Genomic DNA, 18317 nt, shown 5'->3' with positions numbered 1-18317 from the left:
ACAATGGTGCGTTACTTGCTGACAGTACAATGCGAGGCAAGGCCCCACTGTTCCACCCGGCAGACAAGCTTATGGAGCAGCTCCTTTAGAGGATCTTCAGGTGGATTTCACAGAAATGCCGAAATGTGGAGGTAACAAGTATTTGCTGGTTCTTGTGTGTACTTACTCTGGGTGGGTGCAGGCTTATCTAACAGGAACTGAAAAGACCTAAGAGGTAACCCGTGTGCTTCTCCGAGATCTTATTCCTAGGTTTGGACTGCCCTTACGAATCGGCTCAGACAACGGGCCAGCATTTGTGGCTGACTTGGTATAGAAGACAGCAAAAGCACTAGGAATCACTTCGAAGCTACATGCCGCCTACCGACCTCAAAGTTCCGGAAAGGTGGAGCGAATGAATCGGACTGTCAAAAATAGTTTAGGGAAAGTACGTTGGGAAATAGGATTAAAGTGGATACAGGCCCTTCCTACAGTATTGTTTAAAATTAGATGCACTCCTTCTAAGAAAACAGGATACTCCCCTTATGAAATACTGTATCATAGGCCTCCTCCTATACTACGGGAGATTCCAGGCACTCCCTGGGAGTTAGGTGAAATTTAATTACAGCGACAGCTACAGGCTTTAGGAAAAATTACACAAACAATCTCAACTTGGGTAAATGAGAGGTGTCCCATCAGCTTATTCTCCCCAGTTCACCCTTTCTCTCCAGGTGATCGCGTGTGGATCAAAGACTGGAATATAGCCCCTTTGTGGCCACGGTGGAAAGGACCTCAGACCGCCATCCTGACCACTCCCACAGCTTCTAAAGGTAGAAGGAGTCCCAGCCTGGACCCACCACAGCCATGTGAAACCTGTAGCCGATGAAACCTGGGAGGCAAAGCTGAGCCTGGACAACCCCCGCAAAGTGACTCTGAGGAGGACAACAAGCCCCGCTCCAGTCACACCTGGAAGCTGACTGGTCTACGCACGGCCGAAGCATGGGAAGAATCATCGTGGGACTCATTTTCCTTATAATTTGGACTTGTATAGTAAAAACTTCCACTGATTTTCCCCGCATGGAAGACTGCTCTCAGTGTATACATCAGGTTACCGAGGTAGGGCAACAAGTTAAAACAATCTTTCTGTTCTATAGTTACTATGAATGCCTAGGAACTTTAAAAGGAACATGTTTACATAATGACACAGTACAAGGTATGTGGCCCAGGAAATGACTGACCAGATGTGTGTTATGACCCCTCTGAGCCTCCCATGTCCACAGTTTTTGAAGTAAGATTAAGGACTGAAGACTGGTGGGGACTCATAAATGATACAAGTAAAGTATTAGCCAGAACAGAAGAAAAAGGGGTGCCCAAATGCATAATCTTGAAATTTGATGCCTGTGCCGTCAATAATAGCAATAAGTTAGGAAGAGGATGTGGCTCTTTTAGCTGGTAAAAAGGCTGTATGACTGAAAATAAGTACTTTTGTCATGAATTAGGACTGTGTGGAAATGAATGTGGATACTGGTCGTGTGTCATTTGGGCCACTTGGATAAAAACTGGAAAGGATCCAGGCCATCTTCAGCGAGGAAAAAATGGCTTTTCCTGTACTAAAGGACAATGTAACCCCTTAGAGCTAGTAATAACCAATCCCCTTGATCCTCACTGGAAAAAAGGGGAGCTTGTGACCTTAGGAGTCGATGGGGCCGGACTGGATCCTCGAGTAAATATCTTGGTTCGAGGAGAAGTTTACGAACCCTCTCCTGAACCAGTGTTTCAAACTTTCTATGATGAACTAAATGTACCAGTACCAGAAATTCCAGGAAAAACAAGAAATTTGTTTTTCCAATTAGCCAAGGATGTAGCACAGTCTCTCAATGTCACTTCATGTTACGTATGTGGAGGAACTGTAATAAAAGATCAACGGCCATAGGAAGTCCAAGAATTAGTACCTACAGACCCAGTTCCTGATGAATTCCCAGCTCAAAAGAATCACCCTGATAATTTCTGGGTCCTAAAAGCCTCAATTATTGGACAATATTGCATAGCCAGAGAAGGAAAAGAGTTCACTCACCCCGTAGGACGACTTAGTTGTCTGGGACAGAAACTGTGTAATGCTACCACAGAAGCAGTCACTTGGTGGAGTTCAAATCAAACAGAGAGGAATCCATTTAGCAAATTCCCAAAGTTGCAAACCGTGTGGACCCACCCGGAGTCCCACCAGGACTGGACAGTCCCCACTGGATTATACTGGGTATGTAGGCATAGAGCTTGTGCCAAATTACCTGACCAGTGGGCAGGCAGTTGTGTTATTGGCACTATTAAACCATCTTTCTTCTTACTTTCTATAAAAACAGGCAAACTCCTGGGCTTCCCGGTCTATGCTTCCCGTGAAAAGAGAAGCATAGCTATAGGAAATTGGAAAGATGATGAATGGCCCCCTGAGAGAATCATACAATATTTTTTTTTTTTTTTTTTTGAGACGGAGTCTCGCTCTGTCACCCAGGCTGGAGTGCAGTGGCCGGATCTCAGCTCACTGCAAGCTCCGCCTCCCAGGTTCACGCCATTCTCCTGCCTCAGCCTCCCGAGTAGCTGGGACTACAGGCGCCCGCCACCTCGCCCGGCTAGTTTTTTGTATTTTTTTAGTAGAGACGGGGTTTCACCGTGTCAGCCAGGATGGTCTCGATCTCCTGACCTCGTGATCCGCCCGTCTCGGCCTCCCAAAGTGCTGGGATTACAGGCTTGAGCCACCGCGCCCGGCCGAGAATCATACAATATTATACGCCTGTTACTTGGGCACAAGATGGCTCGTGGGGATACTGGACCCCCATTTACATGATCAACCAATTCATATGGTTACAAGCTGCCTTAGAAATAATCACTAAAAAAACCAGCAGAGCCTTGACTATTCTGGCCCAGCAAGAAACTCAGATGAGAAATGCTATCTATCAAAATAGATTGGCTCTCGACTACTTGCTAGCAGCTGAAGGAGGGGTCTGTGGGAAATTTAACCTTACTAATTGTTGTATACAAATAGATGATCAAGGCAAGTAGTTGAAGACATAGTTAGAGATATGACAAAACTGGCACATGTGCCCGTGCAAGTGTGGCATGGATTTGATCCTGGGGCCATGTTTGGAAAATGGTTCTCAGCGTTAGGAGGATTTAAAACTCTAATAATAGGAGTTATAATAATAATAATAGGAACCTGCCTACTGCTCTCTTGTTTGATACCTGTACTTCTTCAAATGATAAAAAGCTTCATCACTACCTTAGTTCACCAAAATGCTTCAGCACAAGGATACTATATAAATCACTATCAATCTGTCTTGCAAGAAGACATGGGTAGTGAAAATGAAAGTGAGAACTCCCACTAATAAAATGAGTGAGAGTCTCAAAAGGGGGGAATAAAGGAGACCACCCCTCATATTGTCTTATGCCCAATTTCTGCCTCCAAAGAAAGAAGAAGTAAAAACTAAAAGGCAGAAATGAAATCCACAGGCAGACAGCCTGGTGCTGCACCCTGGGCCTAGTAGTTAAAGATCGACCCCTGACCTAATTGGTTCTGTTATCTATAGATTACAGACACTGTATAGAAATGCACTGTGAAAATCCCTATCTTGTTTTGTTCCGATCTAATTACCGGTGCATGCAGCCCCCAGTCACATATCCGCTGCTCACGACTCTCTGACACGCACCCACTTAGAGTTGTGAGCCTTAAAAGGGACGGGAATTGCTCACTCGGGGAGCTCGGCACTTGAGACAGGAGTCTTGCCAATGCCCCTGGCCAAATAAACCCCTTCCTTCTTTAACTCGGTGTCTGAGGAGTTTTGTCTATGGCTCGTCCTGCTACAGTAACATCAGGAAGTTACCCTAGTTGGTCTAAAAAGGGGTGGCATGAATAATCCACCTCTTGTTTAGCATATCATCAAGAAATAACCATAAAAATGGGCAACCAGCAGCCCTTGGGGTTGCTCAGTCTATGGAGTAGCCATTCTTTTATTCCTTCACTTTCTTAATAAACTTGCTTTTGCGTTGCACTGTGGACTCTCCCTGAATTCTTTCTTGTGTGAGATCCAAGAACACTCTTTTGGGGTCTAGGATCTGGACCTCTTTCCTGTGATAGTAACACCTAAATAATAATAACAAGACTAAAAACCATATGCAAACAAGAGGTAGTATGAGAAAGATTTCTGTAAAATACCTTCTGTTAAAAAACCAAACATGACCTAAAGAACCAAAGGAAACTAGGATATGTTTTAATTTGAATAAAAATGAAAATATGATACTAAAATTTGTGGGCTAAAGCTAAAATATAATATGCATAATACAAATAAATATAAAAATATATAAGCTACTTTTTTTTTTTGAGACCGAGTCTCATTTTGTCTCCCAGGCTGGAGTGCAGTGGTGTGATCGTGGCTGACTGCAACCTCCGCCTCCCGGGTTCAAGCAGTTCTCCTGCTCAGCCTCTCAAGTAGCTGAGATTACAGGTGCGTGCCCCCATACCTGGCAAATTTTTGTATTTCAAGTAGAGACAGGGTTTCGCTAAGTTGGCCAGGCTGGTCTCAAACTCCTGATCTCAGGTGATCTGCCTGCCTCGGCCTCCCAAAGTGCTGGGATTACATGCATGAGCCACCGTGCCCGGCCATAAACTATATTTAAATAAACCAATGCTCAGAGGAAATTTAAAGCATTAACACTTAGAAAAAGAAGGAAGTTCTCAAATCAACCTAATCTTCCACTTTTTAAGAAATTAGAAAAGGAAGACCAAGGCCAGGTGAGGTGGCTCACGCCTATAATCCTGGCACTTTGGGAGGCCAAGGTGGGTGGATCATCTAAGGCTGAGAGTTCGAGACCAGCCTGACCAACATGGAGAAACCCCATCTATACTAAAAATACAAAATTTGCTAGGCATGGTGGCTCATGCCTGTAATCCCAGCTACTTGAGGCAGAAGAATCGCTTGAACCTGGGAGGCGGAGGTTGCAGTGAGCCAAGATCACACCACTGCACTCCAGCCTGGGCAATAAGAGTGAAACTCCGTCTCAGAAAAAAACAAAAACAAAAACAAAAACAAAAAAACAAACAAACAAAGTAGAAGACAGGTATATAAGAGCAGAAACCAATGACACACAAAACTGAAAAAACAGAAAAATCAACAAAACCAAAAGCTGATGTAGCTCAAGAGAGGCTAAAACAGAGAAGAAACAAATTACTAATATCAGAAATAAGAGAGGAGACATCACTATAAATTCTATAGATGTTAAAATAAGTAACTATTAGAAACAATTCATGCCAGTACACTCAACAAGTTAGATGAAATGGTCAGACCTCTTAAAATACACAAACCATCAAAGAACCCATAAGAAGAAATAGATGAAATTCTACACAGAGGAGGGAACATTTCCCAATGTGTTCTATAAGATCAGTATCACTGTCACTGGACATAAAAAATAGACAAAAATGTTAAAGTAAAACTAAATTATAGACCAATATGAACATAGACATAAACTGAAAAGAAAATTTGCAGACTAACTCCACAATATATAAGAAGGCTAACACATAATGACCAAATGAAGTTTATTCCAGGAATTCAAGTCTGGTTTAGGATTTTAAAATCAACCAGTAGAATTCACTATATTAACAGATAAAAGGAAAAGACCACATAATCATGCTATTACATGCAGAAAAGAAGATCTATTCATGATAAAAACTCTCAGCAGACTAGAAATAGAAGTAACTTTCCTCATCTAGATGAGAGCATCTGTTAAAGGCCTGCACCTAACACAATTGGTGGTAAAAGACTGAATGCTTTCCAACATCAAAAATAAGATAAAATGGCCAGGTGTGGTGGCTCAGGCCTGTCAAGGAAGTTAGGAGGCCAAGGCAGGTGGGTCACTTGAGTCTAGGGGTTCAAGACCACCCTAAGTAACATGGCAAAACCCTGTCTGTATTTAAAATATGTACAAAAATTAGCTAGGCATGGTGCCGTGCGCCTGTAGTCCCAGCTACTCAAGAGGCTGAGGTGGGAAGATTACTTGAGGCAGGAGGATCATTTGAGCCAGGAGGCAGAGACTGCAGTGAAGCAAGATCGTGTGCCACTGCACTCCAGCCTCAGTGACCAAGTGAGACCCTGTCTCAAAAAGAAAAAACTATAAACTTTGACCCTTACCTCACCCTATTTGCAAAAAGGTAACTTAAAATAGATCAGAAACCTAACTATAAGATAAAACTATAAAACTTCTAGAGGCCAGGTGCAGTGGCTCACGCCTGTAATCCCAGCACTTTGGGAGGCCAAGGCGGGTGGATCACGAGGTAAGGAGATGGAGACCACCCTAGCTAATGCAGGGAAACCCTGTCTCTTTTTTTTTTTTTTTTTTTGAGACGGAGTCTCGCTTTGTCGCCCAGGCTGCAGTGCAGTGGCTGGATCTCAGCTCACTGCAAGCTCCACCTCCCGGGTTTACGCCATTCTCCTGCCTCAGCCTCCTGAGTAGCTGGGACTACAGGCGCCCGCCACCTTGCCCGGCTAGATTTTGTATTTTTTAGTGGAGACGGGGTTTCACCATGTTAGCCAGGATGGTCTCGATCTCCTGACCTTGTGATCCGCCCGCCTCAGCCTCCCAAAATGCTGGGATTACAGGCTTGAGCCACCGCGCCTGGCCTGGGAAACCCTGTCTCTACTAAAACACACAAAAAATTAGCCGGGCGTGGGGCACGTGCCTGTAGTCCCACATACTTGGGAGGCTGAGGCAGGAGAATTGCTTGAACCCTGGGGGCAGAGGTTGCAGTGAGCCGTTATCATGCCACTGCACTCCAGCCTGGGTGACAGAGTGAGACTCTGTCTAAAAACAAACAAGCAAACAAAAAGAAAACTTCTAGAAAGAAACAGAAGAAAATCCTAGTGACTTCGAGTTTGGCAAAGATTTCCTAAATATGACATATAAAAAGAAGTATAAAAGAAAAAAAAATTGAACATATGAATTAAAAATTTTACTCTTCAAAAGATACTTTTACTAAAATAAAAAGCAGGCCAAATGATGGGAGAACAAATCTGCAAAACATACAGGAACACAGCACTTGTATCTGAATTACATAACGAGCTCTTAAACTGAGCAATAAGACAAACTGGATGACAGGGTTGAATGGACACTTCATAAACCATGATATTCAAATGGAAAACACATGAAAAGATGCTCAGCATTATTAATCATTAGGGAGCTGAAAATCAGAATCACAATGAGGTACTCCTACACATCCACTAGAATGGCTAAAATTAAAGAGGGTGAAGATAAAAAGTGTAGGCCAGGATGTGGAGCAATTGCACTTCTCACACACTGCTGGTGGAAATGTAAAAATCAACAGCTACTCTAGAAAATAGTTTGGCAGCTTCTATACCTATCATGCGTTCTAGTCATTATCCCACAAGGCATTTACTCAAGAAAAATTAAAGCATCTGTCCATACAAAGACTTGACTTGCACCTGAATCTTCATAGCAGATTTATTAATGATGGTTAAAAAACTAGAAACAACTCAAATGTCCATCAAATAGTGAATGAATTAAAAAACTTTAATATACTCATACAATAGAATATTACTTAGCACAAAAAAAGGCAAGTCACTGATACACGAATAAACATGGATAAATGTTTATTGCTAGTCAAACAAGCAACCCCAAACTAATAATAATAAAAGGATTTAAAAACATAGTTAACAGACTTTAATTAATTGGCATATATGTAATTCTGAACCCACAGATACACAATTCTTTCAGGAGTATATCAAATATTTAAAACAGCTGACTATAGAGTAGTCCATAAAGCGAGTGTCAACACAATTCAAAGGACTGAAATCAGAGTGTGTTCTATTATAAAACAATTAAGCTGGAAATTAATAACAGAAAGATAACTAGAACATTCTCATGTATTTGTAAATTAAGAAACAGACTCATAAAGAGTCAATGGGTCAAGAAAACAATCACAAGGAGAACTAGAATTATTTTTTAAGTAAATGGGAAATGAGAACACAAATTATTAAAACTGGCTTTTCAGCTAATGCTGACCCTAGGGGGACATTTATAGCCTTTAATACCTATATTACAAGAAAGACTAAATATCAGTATAGTAATTCTCCATCTTTAGAGGAGAGAGAAAAATTGCAAATTAAACTCAAAGAAAGTAAAAATAAAACAGCTGAAATCAGTAACAAAGAAAACAAGCATACAATATACAAGACTCAAAAAAGGCAAAAGATGGTTCTTTGAAAAGACTAGTACATTAATGGCCTGAAAAGGAGAGAGAGAGAGAGAGAGAGAGAATATAAGAATATACAAATACCCAATATTAGGAATGAAAAGGAGGACATCATTACACAACCTATAGGTGTGTGCTAATATGGTAGCTGTTAGTCAGTTGAAGCTATTTAAAGTAAAATTCAAAGTATTTATAGGGCAACACAATTTAAAATCTAGTCTCTCAGTCATACTAGTCAAATTTAAAGTGCTCAAGAGCCGCATACTGAGACACGAATAATACAAGGTGGTCGCTGAGAGAGGAATAATACAAGGTGATCATAGAATAGAAAATTTCAGGCAGCAGTTTCACATGACTAGCAAAAGGAATCTATTGAAATAGCTGCAGCTACGGACTGATAAGACCCTGAAGCCCAGGAGTAGACCAAGCTGGCTGAGACTAACTGGTCCCAACATGGCACTGGATTTGACCTAGGTTTCACCTAGAACCTCATTATATGCTCATTAACATACAAAAATCACACAGCTACCAGTATCATGACAGTTTCAGGAACATCCATATTTGGTGTAAAACTGGGTGACAGGCCAGGCGCAGCAGCTCACGTCTGTAATCCCAGCACTTTGGGAAGCCAAGGAAGGCGGATCATCTGAGGTCAGGAGTTTGAGACCAGCCTGGCCAACATGGTGAAACCCTGTCTCTACTAAAAATACAAAAAATTAGCTGGGCATGGTGGCACGCGCCTGTAATCCCAGCTATTCAGGAGGCTGAGACAGGAGAATCACTTGAACCCGGGAGGCGGAGGCTGCAGTGAACCGAGATCGTGCCATTTCACTCAAACCTGGGCATTAAGAGTGAAACTCCGTCTCAAAAAAACAGAAAAAAAACAAAAAAACTGGGTGACACTAGAGTTCTAAGAAATCTCTGCCCTTTTCCAGGAATCTTCATGAATATTCTACCCCTTGGTTAAAGAAACCCATAAAGACGGAAACCCCACATCCTATGTGCGACTCTCTCTTGAGGATGCTCGCACTCCCCTTTCTTGAGTATATACTTTCCCCTTTGCGATAAATCTCCATATTTTCACTATTTTCTGACTTATCCTTAATTCATTCTTGCAACAGTGTCAAGGGCGTGGACGCCAGCTGGGGTTGAGGTCCCACTGGCATTCAGGGATCTCCCCCAGCCCAACAGTATCAATACCATAGCAGACAGCACAGATACAGAACATTTCCATATCACAGAAAGTTCTATTGGACAGTACTGCTATAAACATTAAATTAAAATAAGAAGACACTGTGATCAACTTTATACTAATTAATTCCATAATTTAAACAAACTGACAACTTTCTGGGAAAAACACAACCTAAGCTAAACTGACTCAGGAAGAAATATAAAATCTGAATGATCATGTAAGTATTAAATAAATGAGAACCCAATTAAAAATCAACCCTCCCAGATGGCGTTACCAGTGATTGCCTCTAAGTATTTATGGAAGAAATAACCTCAATCTTATGCAACTTTTCCAGGGAATAAAAACAAAAAGCAAACAGAGATAGTCTTTTAAACAAATGGTGATGAAACAGTTGGATTATTGATAGGCAAAAACAAACCAGAAACAAAAAACCCCAAAGCCTTAACCTAAACCTCATATCTTAGAGAAATATAAGCCAAAGTGGATCATATAGTTTATGTAAGATACAGAACTTACTAAATCTTTAGAAGAAAACACAGGAGAAACTCTTTGGGACCTATGGCATGGTTACAAAAGATCTTAGGTATGACCTAAAGGCACATTCTATAGAAGAAAAAAATACTAAAGTGGACTTTATCATAATTAAAAACTTGTTCTGCCAAAGGTCCTGTTAAGAAGATAAAAATACAAGTTACAAATAACTAGGAGAAAATATTTGTACATCAAAAATCTGATAAATGACCCACATCTAGAATATTTAAGGAATTCACAAACTTTAACATCAAAAAAGTAAACAACCCAATTAGAAAATAGGCAAAAGACATGAAGAAAGATTTCTTTAAAGAGAATATATAGATGGCAAATAAGCCATGAAAGATATTCAATGTGGTCAGTCATTAGGGAAATGGAAAATAAAACAAAGTGATATCACTACATGCCTGTTGGAATAGCTAAAATAAAAAATAATGATGCCAAACATGGGTGAGAATGCAAAGAAACTGAATCTTTCACATATTGTTAGTAAAAATGTAAAATGGTACAGCCCCTTTGAAAAAGCTTGGCAGTTCCTTAGAATGTTAAACATAGAGCTACCATATGACCCAGTAACTCCACAATACCCAAGAGAAATAAACTCTTCAAACAAGAAATTTGTTTACAGCAGTTTTACTTGTAATTAGTAAAAACTGGAAACATGCTGGGCGTGGTAGTTCACACTTACAATCCCAGCACTTTGGGAGGGCGAGGTAGGCAGACCATTTGAGGCCAGGAGTTTGAGACCAGCCTGGCCAACATGGCGAAACCCTGTGTTAGATATGAGTTGTAAATTTCTTTGCAAAGAATATGTCAGTATGTTCAATTCTTTGCCTTCTACTTTTGAACTTAACTTCCTCATAAAGCAACCTTTTTCGATTACCTACTCCACCCTGACTCATTCCTACTATCTACTCCTCCCTAACTCATTCAGATTACCTGCCACCTGCTCTGCCCTGGCTCCTGCCAAAGCACTCACCCCAAAGCACTCGCCCTGTCATTCTCTTTAAATTAGCCAATCGGAATTAGTTTAGCCTGTGCAGTCTAACCCTAGCCAATAGGGGAACGACACAGCAGCAAGGCCCAGGGATAAGAACCCCTTCCCCTCCATTGTCCAAGTGGGCGCTTCCTACCATTGCTCCATCTGTAAGGGTGCACCCTTCTATAGAAGTAACTTGCCTTGCTGAGAGTTAAAAAGAAAATTTTCTATTCAAATGTTATTCCTTTTGCAGCTCCGAAAGTTTATACACAACACCCATCTCTACTAAAAAATAGAAAAATGAGCTGGGCATGATAACGTGAGCCTGTAGTCCCAGCTACTCAGGAGGCTGAGACAGGAGAATTGCTTGAACCCAGGAGGCAGAGGTTGCGGTGAGCTGAGAAAATCATGCCACTGCACTCCAGCCTGGGTGACAGAGCAAGATTCTGTCTCAAAAAAGAAAAAAAAAAAAAAAAAAACCCAACCTGGAAGCAATGAAAATATTCTTAAATGGAGAAATAATTACATGAACTGTAGTACAGGCATACAATGGAATATTCAGCAATAAAAAGAAATCTACTGATACACTCAAACATTTGGATGAATCTCAAGGGCATTATGCTAACTATAAAAGTCAATCTCAAGAGGTCACATATTATTCCATTTAGATCCTCAAAATGACATTAGATCCTCAATAGCATTAGATCCTCAAAATGACAAAACTCTAGAGAATTGGTTGTCAGAGGTTAAGGAGGGTGAGTGGATAATGGGTGTGTAAACCAAAAATAAAATCTGAAGCCCCCCAAACCAAATTTATGGACCTCCACTGAGGTCCAAGTGATCCCAAAGAAAACCTGAAAAACTAGGTCAGGCCATGATGGGAAGGGAGGTTAGATATGCCTCATTACACCCTCCTCCCTTTGGAGTTTAGGCACAACTGACCAAAAATTAACATTAAAATAGAGATCATAAGACTGACAAAACAGATTCTTTGTAGCAATAGGACACCAAATTCCAATCTGTGGTATAGCATCACAAGACAGGTAACAGTCCTTAAAGGAAATCAAAGTATTTTGTCCCCAATACATTTATTTGATACATTGTGGAGTGGCCCTACAAAGCGATCTCTTGTGGGGAAAATTTGTATTCTGCAGAGAATCTCCTTCCCTTAGTAGGTCTTTTCCAGATATATTTTTGGAGAATATGACACCTTTTAAGGTCTGATAAGAGACAGTAGCCCACATCACTGCACTCCACTTCAGCCTAGGTGACAGAATGAGACCATGTCTCAAAAAAAAAAAAAAAGAGAGAGAGACATTTGCCATCTATTCTCTCTGAAGCCTGTTACTTAGAGGCTTCATCTGCATAACAAGAACCCTGGCTTCTACAAGGCCCCTTATCTTAACTCAAGCATTTCTTTATATTGACTTCAATTCTCCAGACAAAGCTTAATGCTTTCAATCAATTCCTAATCAGGAAATCTTTGACTTGGAAGCCCCTACTTTGAAATGTCCTGACATTCTGAGCTAAACAATGTATACCTTATATGTATTGATTTATGCCTTTGCCTGTAACTTTTGTCTCCCTAAAATGTATAAAACCAAGTTGTAACTCAACTACCTTGGGCACACCTGCGGACCTCCTGAGGCTGTGTCATGGGCCATGGTTACTAACATTTGGCTCAGAATAAACCTCTTTAAATATTTTACAGAGCTTGGCTTTTTTCATCAACAGGTGTGATTATAAAGGAGAAGTATGAGTGACATTTTTGTGGCAATGAAATAGTTCTAAATCTTGTTGGAGAAGTGGTTAATAAATCTATAGGTGATGAAATGACATACATCTATAAACAGCCAATGTACCAAAGTCAATTTCCTGGTTTTGATATTGCACTATAGTTACATAAGATGTAACCATTAGGAAAAACTGGGTGACAGGTACAGAGGAACTCTGTACTGTCTTGGAAACTTCCCGTCAATCTATAATTTTATATATTTTAAAATAAAAACTTGATTAAAAATTCATATTTTATAAGTCCAGCATGTAACTGACACCACACCTGACAAAAATATTATAAGAAAAGAAAATCACAGGTGAATCTCTCTCATAAACATAAAAGCAAAAATCCTAAAAATATAGCAAATCAAATCAAATAATAAAGAATAGTATTTCATAGAACCAAAGAGGGTTCATTCCAGAAAAACAAAGTGATTTAATACCAGAAAATCAATCCGTATACTTTATCTCATTCACAAAATAAAGGTGAAAAATCACACAATCATCTTAATAGATGCAAAAATAAATATTTGATAACACTTAACAGTATTCATTTGCAATAAATAAAAAATTTTTAGCAAAACTAGAAAGAACACTTCTTAACTTGATTTTTTAAAAATCTAGACTGCTGTAGCCCTAGCACTTTGGGAGGTCGAGGCGGGCGGATCACGAGGTCAGGAGATCGAGACCATCCTGGCTAACGTGGGGAAACCCCATCTCTACTAAAAATACAGAAAATTAGCTGGGCTTGGCAGCGGGTGCCTGTAGTCCCAGTTACTCGGGAGGCTGAGGCAGGAGAATGGCATGAACCCATTCAACCCGGGAGGCAGAGCTTGCAGTGAGCCGAGATCAAACCACTGCACTCCAGCCTGGGGGACAGAGCAAGACTCTGCCTCAAAAACAAACAAACAAACAAACAAACAAACAAACAAAAAAACCCATACTGATGTGGACAAAATCAGAAGAGTAAGAAACTCCCAATTCCACCTCTCCACAAAAGCAACAACAACAACAAAAAGCCAAAACTATATAATCGACTTTTTCTGAACTCCGGAAATTAACAAAAGGCTTGCAGCACCATGAGTAAGATATATTTAAGAAAACCAGCTAGAGCCTGGTATAGTGGCTCATGCCTGTAATCCCAACACTTTGGGAGGCTGAGATGGGAGGACCGCTTGAGCCCAACAGTTGGAGACCAGCCTAGGTAATGTAGGGAGACCCCATCTCTAGAAAAAAATTATAAAATGAGCCAGGCCTGGTGTCACATGCCTGTAGTCCCAGCTACTTCGGAGGCTGAGGTGGGAGGATTGCTTGAGCCTGGGAGTTCAAGGCTGCAGTGAGCTATAGTGGCGCCACAGCACTCCAGCCTTGGCAACAGAGCAAGACCTCATATCAAAAAAGAGAAAGAAAGAGAGAAAAGAAAGAACAAAAGACAGACAGAAAGATAGACATCTGATTTTTGATCAGAACAGTAACTTTATGGCACATTAATTTACTCTAGTCCAACCCACTGTTCCTGGGTGATCACAACCTGTGAACATCACAACCCGTATTACTAGTACTAGAAGATGCAGAATGAACTAACTTGCAAAGAATGGAAATTATTTGTTCTGTCCTGTTTGGTACCTCCCTGGAAGACAGGTTTAAAAGGCTTGTCTTTATTTTCCCTAACTTAAAACTAGCCTTATGCTAAAGCTGCTTCCCTGGGGGCATTTGTTAAAAAAATTTACAGAATATTGTCTTTGTATGTTGCATGAAGCTATTAAAACAGTTGGGGCAAACAACAGGTAAACCAAAAAGTTTGAGAGGAAAGGCTGAGGCATGAAATGTTGACATTCCTGGGAACCTAGAAGGCCGTGTGCATGTTCAAGGCTGCACACATACTCAGGAAAGATCTGAGAAGGAGCTAAACTCTCACCTGCTGCTGACATTAAGGCTATGTGGAAGCAAAAAACAAAACAAAACAAAGTGTTAAGGCAGAATTGTAAACCAATACAGAACCCAAAGCAAAGACAGAAAGAATTTTTGCTTCCAGGCATTTATGAAAATCTCTTCCCAATTATTAGCTGATTACCCAGCTAACGTAACAGACTTCAGTGGCTACACATAACAAAAAATAGAGACTTCATAGAATTAGTTCAGAAAACTCGGGCGCGGTGGCTCAAGCCTGTAATCCCAGCACTTTGGGAGGCCGAGGCGGGTGGATCACGAGGTCAGGAGATCGAGACTATCCTGGCTAACATGGTGAAACCCCGTCTCTACTAAAAATACAAAAAACTAGCCGGGCGTGGTGGCGGGCGCCTGTAGTTTCAGCTACTTGGGAGGCTGAGGCAGGAGAATGGCGTGAACCCGGGAGGCGGAGCTTGCAGTGAGCCGAGATCACGCCACTGCACTCCAGCCTGGGAGACACAGCGAGACTCCGTCTCAAAAAAAAAAAAAAAAAAAAAAAAAAAAAAAAAAAAAAAAAAAAAAAACCAAACAACTACAATAAGCCCAACACCACAAGTCCTTCAAAAAGTAGATATCTGATTTCCATAATTGCTAATTTATAACATTTAAAATGTCCAATTTTCATTATTATTATTATTATTATTTTTGAGACAGAGTCTCACCCTGTCACCCAGGCTGGAGTGCAGTGGCGTGATCTCTTCTCACCGCAACCTCTGCCTCCCGGGTTCAGACGCTTCTTGTGGTTAAGCCTCCTGAGGAGCTGTGCACCACCACACCCAGCTAATTTTGTATTTTTAGTAGAGATAGGATTTCACCATGTTGGACAAGCTGGTCTCAAGCTCCTGGCCTCAAGTGATCCTCCTGCCTCAGCTTCCCAAAGTGCTGGGATTACAGATGTGAGTCACCATGCCCAGCCAAAATGTCCAATTTTCAACAACGAAAACTTACAGGCTAAAGAAATGAGACAGTATGGCAGACATAAAGGAAAAAAATAGAAACTGTGCCTGAGGAAGACCAGACAATTAACTTTCTAGACAAAATGTTAAATCATCTTTTTTTTTTTTTTGAGACGGAGTCTCACTCTGTTGCCCAGGGTGGAGTGCAGTGGTGTGACCTCAGCTCACTGCAACCTCCACTTCCTGGGTTCAAGTTATTCTCCTGCCTCAAGCTCTCAAGTAGCTGGGATTACAGGTGCCCACCACCACGCTCGGCTAATTTTCTGTGTGTTTTTAGTAGAGACAGGGTTATGTCAGCCAGGCTGGTCTCAAACTCCTGACCTCAGGTGATCTGCCTGCGCTGGCCTCCCAAAGTGCTGTGATTACAGGCGTGAGCCACTGTCAGGCCAATCATATATTTTAAATATGTTCAATGAGCTAAAGGAAGCCATGTCTAAAGAATTAAATGAAAGCATGGGAACAATGGCATACCAAATTCAGAATAGCAACAGATTAAGTTTTTTAAAAGGCAAAATAGAAATTCTGGAGTTGAAAAGTGTAATAACTGAGATAAAAAATTCTCTAGAGGGGCTCAACAGCAGGTATGAGCAGGAAATGAGAGAATCAGCAAACTTGAGGATATGTGCATTGAAATAATCTGAAACAGAAAATAAAAGGAATAAAGGAAAAATGAATAAATCTTCAGAAACATCATTAAACATATCAATATATGAACAATGGAAGTGCCAGAAGGTGGTGGGGAGTAGTGGGAGAAAGAGGAGAGAGCGGGTAAGAAATATTTCAGCTAGGTGCAGTGGCTCTCGCTTGTAATCCCAGCACTTTGGGAGGCCGAGGCAGGTGGATCCCGAGGTCAGGAGATCGAGACCACGGTGAAACTCCGTCTCTACTAAAAATACAAAGAAAGCAGTTGGGTGTGGTGGCGGGCACCTGCAGTCCCAGCTACTCGGGAGGCTGAGGCAGGAGAATGGTGTGAACCCAGGAGGCGGAACTTGCAGTGAGCTGAGATCACACCACTGCACTCCAGCCTGGGCGACAGAGTGAGACTCCGTCTCAAAAAAAATAAAAAAATAAAAATAAATAAAAAATAAAGAAATATTTCAGGAAATAATGGTCTAAACTTTCCAAAATTTGAAGCTCAATGAACTCCAATCAGGATAAATTCAAATGGACCAAAGGGAGGAAATCACCCTTCATATTGTCTTATGCCCAGTTTCTGCCTCCAAAGAAAGAAGTAGTAAAATCTAAAAGGTAGAAATGAAATCCACAGGCAGACAGCCTGGCGCTGTGCCCTGGGCCTGGTAGTTAAAGATCAATTCTTGACCTAATCGGTTATGTTATCTATAGATTACAGACATTGTATGGAAAAGCACTGTGAAAATCCCTGTCCTATTCTGCTCTCTTCTAATTACCAGTGCATGCAGCCCCCAGTCACATACCCTCTGCTTGCTCAATCGATCATGACCCTCTCATGCAGACCCCCTTAGAGTTGTAAGCCCTTAAAAGGGACAGGAATTGCTCACTCATGTAGTTCGGTTTTTGGAGACGTGAGCCCGCCGATGCTCCCAGCTGAATAAAGCCCTTTCCTTCTACAACTCAGTGTCTGAGGTGTTCTTGTCTGCAGCTCTTCCTGCTACAGACTCATATTAAGGAACATCATAATCAAACCATCAAAGCTAAAGAGAGGACAATACTGAAAGCCCCAAAGAAGTAACTCATGATTACAAGGAATCTTCAATAAGATTAACAGCTGATTTCTAAACTGAAACGATGAAGGCCAGCAGGTAATAGCATTATGTAATCAAAAGTGGTGAAAAAAAATTCTACCAAGAATTAATATATCTGGAAAAAAACTATGCTTCAAAATGAAGCATAAATCTAGATATCCTCAGTAAAATAAAAAGTGAGAGAGTTCACTGCTAGCACTCCTGCCCTACAACAAATGCAGAAGGGTGTCCTTAGGGATGAAATAAAATAACACTGGACAGTAACTCAACTCCCTGTGGAAAAATAAATGCCGAGAAAGGTATAAATATAGGTAAGCGGAAAAGACACTATAAAGACATTTTTGGCTTGTAATTCCTTTTCTTTTTAAAAATCTAATTCAAAAGACAACTGCATAAAGCAATAACTACAAATCTAGGTTGATGAGAACATAATATATAAAGATTTAATCTGTGGCAATAATAAATAATAAGAACAGGCATAAAGGGAAGTGGAACAGGGGCAAAGTTTTTGTACTTTTTAAAGTTTGCATTAATTCTAAGTAGACTGCTCTAAATTAAGATGTTAATTGTAATCCCTAGAGAAACCACAAAACTATGTTCACATGGACTTGTATTAGAATGTTCATAGCAGCTGTAACATAGCCAAAAGACCCAGAATCTAATTAAATGTCCATTAGCTGAGTAACAAATAAATAGTATGTGACATATTCACACATTATTATTCAGTCACAAAAAAAAATGAAGGCCAGGCACAGCAGCTCACTCTTGCAATCCCAGCAATTTGGGAGGCTGAAGAGGGAGGATCACTTGAGGCCAGGAGTCCAAGCCCTGCCTGGGCAACATAGTGAGACCCCATCCATACAAAAAAATAAATTAGCCAGGCTTGGTGGCACACACGTGTGGTCCTAGCTACTTGAGAGGCTGAGGCAAGAGGACTGTTTGCATCCAGGAGATTTAAGTTGCAGTGAGCTATGATCGTGAT

General features: G+C 40.9%; 1 protein-coding gene across 1 annotated transcript in view; it reads right to left on the bottom strand.

The window, feature by feature from the left end:
• Positions 1-18317, bottom strand: part of DNAJC1 (DnaJ heat shock protein family (Hsp40) member C1) — a 241751-nt gene that overhangs the window by 89557 nt on the left and 133877 nt on the right. The window lies entirely within an intron of this gene.

This window comes from Theropithecus gelada, chromosome 9 (assembly GCF_003255815.1).
Source record: "Theropithecus gelada isolate Dixy chromosome 9, Tgel_1.0, whole genome shotgun sequence".
Classification (NCBI taxonomy): Eukaryota; Metazoa; Chordata; class Mammalia; order Primates; family Cercopithecidae; genus Theropithecus; species Theropithecus gelada.
This window is presented reverse-complemented; position numbering and strand designations above follow the sequence as displayed.